The sequence below is a fragment of the Phoca vitulina genome, unplaced genomic scaffold (genome assembly GCF_004348235.1).
Source record: "Phoca vitulina isolate PV1807 unplaced genomic scaffold, GSC_HSeal_1.0 scaffold10, whole genome shotgun sequence".
NCBI lineage: Eukaryota > Metazoa > Chordata > Mammalia > Carnivora > Phocidae > Phoca > Phoca vitulina.
In genome coordinates, this window is record NW_022589713.1 from 41,572,944 (window position 1) to 41,577,226 (window position 4,283).

Sequence of the window (4,283 nt, forward strand, 5' to 3'; positions counted from 1 at the left end):
TCATTTCCTCGGGGCCCTCTACACACGTAATGAATTATGGCTTTATATTAGCTGGGGAAGTAATAAACCAATATTAGATAACAAATTAATGTTAATGCATATTATTTTACCCTTTAACTCATCGCTATGGAAAAAGGAGAAGACAATGGGGCAAGAGCTTAGAGCCTAAGGGCAAACCACCTAAGTTGAACTTCCCTCTTCCACTTACTAACTCACTTATTTGGGGCCGTTACTTAACTGCTGTGTGCCTCAGTTTATTCATCTATGAAATAGAGATATTAATAGTACTTACCACATAGGGTGGCTGTGAAGATTGACCGAGTTCAATTTTGTCAAGCACTTAGAACAGTGCGTGCCACATAGAAAGTACTATTTATTCTTAGCCTTAATTATTACAATCATTAGACCGAAAGCAAAACCCTAAAGAATGGCCCAAAGGACAGGAATAACCAGACAGGGAAAATCTACCTACAGTGTATGACTGAAACTAAACAGGTGGGGGCAATGAAGGGAAGGGGCATCTAGAGTAACTCTGGGGGCTTTGAAGAAGAGGTACCAAATAGAAATGTTTTATCTTTTGAAGTTTTACATAGAACAATGTCTAGATACCTAGTTCTGGCATTTGGGGGATTGGAAAAGTTCTTCACCATATATACCTTCCATAGTGGCAAGCAATAATGCAATAATGCAGCATAAAAAGGTACCCCCAAACTCAGTGGTATACAACACTAGGCACATATTTATTGCTGTGGGTCTGCAGGTCAGCGGGAACTGGTTCTAGACTGTGCATCTGCTCTATGGGGTTTATTCAGTGGTCCAGACTGAGGGCTAGTGGCCACCTGGACCATGTTCTTCTCCTGGTGGAGGTCAGAAGCTTCCAGAGGCCACATTCCATTGGCCAAAACAAGCCACGTGGCCAAGTCCAACATCCAAGGGATAGGGAAGTACTATTTTCCTATGGAGGTGGGCAGGGAAAGTGGGGGAGTTATGCTGAACAATAGCCTTACCTCCCCTACCTTCCATCTAAGACTTCATAGTTTTGATCATGTCTCTTCTCAGCCTTTGTTTTTTCAGACTGAGGAATTCAAATCTCTTTCTTCTTCCCTGATAAAGAAGTCACTCTTCCTGCTTTGCTTTCCCCTCTAATCTCCCTACCTTGTTGGAAATGACCCAGTTTGTTGGTCTTCTTGATTACATGTACATATTGAACTGTTGGGCTTTAGGATAAAGTTGGAAATAGATTCCAATATACTTTTCTGTGATCAAGATGAAAAAACTAAGTGAAAGGAAACTAACATTTTTGGAGTCAGCTACATGCCAGGCATCAGGCTGTATATTCTTTATACCATGTTAAATATTCTTCATATGTTGTCCCCTTCAATCCTCAAAATCAAATGCCTTTAGGGACTAGGCAGGCAAATGAGTGAAGCAGGTGGGATATAATTTTCTCACTTCATATGTATTTCACAGAAGTACCATTTATTTTATTTTATTCTCAATCAAAAAGAACCCCTGTTGAAATTTAAGCCCCATTTTTTAGTTAATAAATTTTCAGCAGGCATTTTTCTCTACACCCAGCTTTTCCTATGGGCCACTTCAGAATAGCCCATTAAATTGCCTTCTTTCAACATGGACACACTTTGCACACTAAACACTTAGAAATATTCTTCTCTTCCACAAATAACACTGCTCTCTTTTAATTTTATTTAAATACATAGCCATATTTAATTTGGCTATTTTTAATTTTCCCATATATTTAATTTAATTAAATTATTATATTTAATTTTCCCATTTTTGTTAGGGATATGCATACAGAGATATTTCACTTTCCTCTTGATAAAAGAAAATGAGTCCACAAGAGTGATGTCAAGTGGCAACTGACATTCAGCTGTATCATTGGGGCTTATGAAAGGAAGTGTATTCTACAGGAAATGGCAAGGACAGTGGTGAAATAAAGAGTAAAAGATGGGGAGGCATCGCTCCACTCTAGACAATTATTGCCATTTAGGAACTGAAGCCCAGCATTGCCAGATCTTCTCTTTCCTTAGACAAGTCAAGAATCCAGATTTTTTTCATGTAAAATTTCCCAATTTTTAAATGTCACCAACCACCCAAAATATCATTGGTTTAGTACATCATACAGGTGATGTATGCAGGTGAGCAGGATTCTCCTTCATCTGCTGCCACCTCAACCTATGGTTCCCAAGGTCACCACTGCAGAGGAAGAAAGAGATAAAGATGCACACCAGCTCTTAAGTGCTTTGGCCAGGAAATGATACACATCATTTCGTTTCACAGTCCATTGATCAGATGGAGTTGCTTGATTCCAAAGAAGGCAGGGAAATGAAGGGGAGAAGTTGGATATTTGATGACTGCTCACTGCTCCTCTCATAACAATTAATTCAAAACAAGCAGACAAACCAGCAAAATCTCTGGGCAGATCAAACAAAATAAAAGTGCAGTCTAGATTCAATCTAGGGGCTAACATACTAGAGTCATTTTATAATTGGAAACAGCTACAGCTCACAGAGATAGAATGTCTTGCCCAAGCTATAGAGCTAATGAATGGCAGAACTAATTTTATATTCTTTTCCACACCATTCTACTGCTGGGTATTTTTTAATTGATTAACTAGTATAGGTAGGTGTCCATACTTCCTATGTATCCCTTAAAACTAGTCTATGTCTGATATTACATAAAATTTCACAGTTAACAAGAACTTGATGAACTCTAATATTTGATTTACAGACTTTGGTGTAGTCCAGTATCCCAAACTTGAGTGAGCATGAGAGTCATCTAGAGAGCATATTCAGACAGTTTACTGAACCCCACCCCAGAGTTTCTGATTCAATGGGTGGGAGTGAGGAGTAGATAAGAATTTGCATTTCTTTTTTTCTTAATTTTTAAAATTTTTATTTAAAAAGTTTTTTAAAAAGATTTTATTTGAGAGAGAGAGAGAGAGAGAGGAAGAGCATGAGCAGGGGGAGAGGCAGAGGGAGAAGCTCCCTCCTCTCAGCAGGGAGCCCAACCTGGGGCTCAATCCCAGGACCCCCTGGGATCATGATCTGAGCCAAAGGCAGATGCTTAACCGACTGAGCCACCCAGGTGCCCCAAGAATTTGCATTTCTAACTAGTTTTCATGTGATGTTGTCCTGCTGGCCTGGACACTGGACTAGAATTTAGGCCCTAAGTTCTAGAATGAGCCCAGACAACAAATTAATCACCCTGGGAGGATCACTTGACCTCTGAGTTTCCATTGTGTCATTAGCATAGTAAGCATTTTTAATCAGTTCTACCAGTTTGTGAGTCCATGATTAGGAACTATCTTTAAAAAAAAAAAGCCAAACCAACAAAACACTAAATTACCTGGGGTTGATGGAAGGGGTGCATATTGACTGGGAAAGAACATGAGGGAGATGCTGGGAATGTTCTAGTTCTTGATCTGTATGGTAGTTATGTGTGTGTACCTAGGTGAAAATTCATCAAGCTGTACATTTAAGAGTAATGTACATTATACATACATATGCATATGAACCTTATTAAAAAGGTCAAGAATATGCTTCTTGCCAAAAATAAAATTTAAATGCGTTTATACTAATTCTGATTTTTTTACTAATTCTGATTTTTATTTTTAGTGTGATACAGCTAATATTTATTTTAAATTTTATTTTATTATGTTATGTTAATCACCATACATTACATCATTAGTATTTGGTGTAGTGTTCCATGGTTCATTGTTTGCATATAACACCCAGTGCTCCATTCAATATGTGCCCTCTTTAATACCCATCAGCATCCCCCACCCCCCTCCCCTCTAGAACCCTCAGTTTGTTTCTCAGAGTCCATAGTCTCTCATGGTTCATCTCCCCCCTCTGATTCCCCCCCTTCATTTTTCCCTTCCTACTATCTTCTTTTTTTTTTAACATATAATGTATTATTTGTTTCAAAGGTACAGGTCTGTGATTCATCACTCTTACACAATTCACAGCACTCACCATAACACATATCCTTCCCAATGTCTATCACCCAGCCACCCCATCCCTCCCATGCCCCACCACTCCAGCAACCCTCAGTTTGTTTCCTGAGATTAAGAATTCCTCATATCAGTGAGATCATATGATACAAGTCTTTCTCTGATTGACTTATTTCGCTTAGCATAATACCCTCTAGTTCCATCCACATCGTTGCAAATGGCAAGATTTCGTTCCTTTTGATGGCTGCATAATATTCCATTATATATATATATATATATATATATATATATATATATATATATATATATA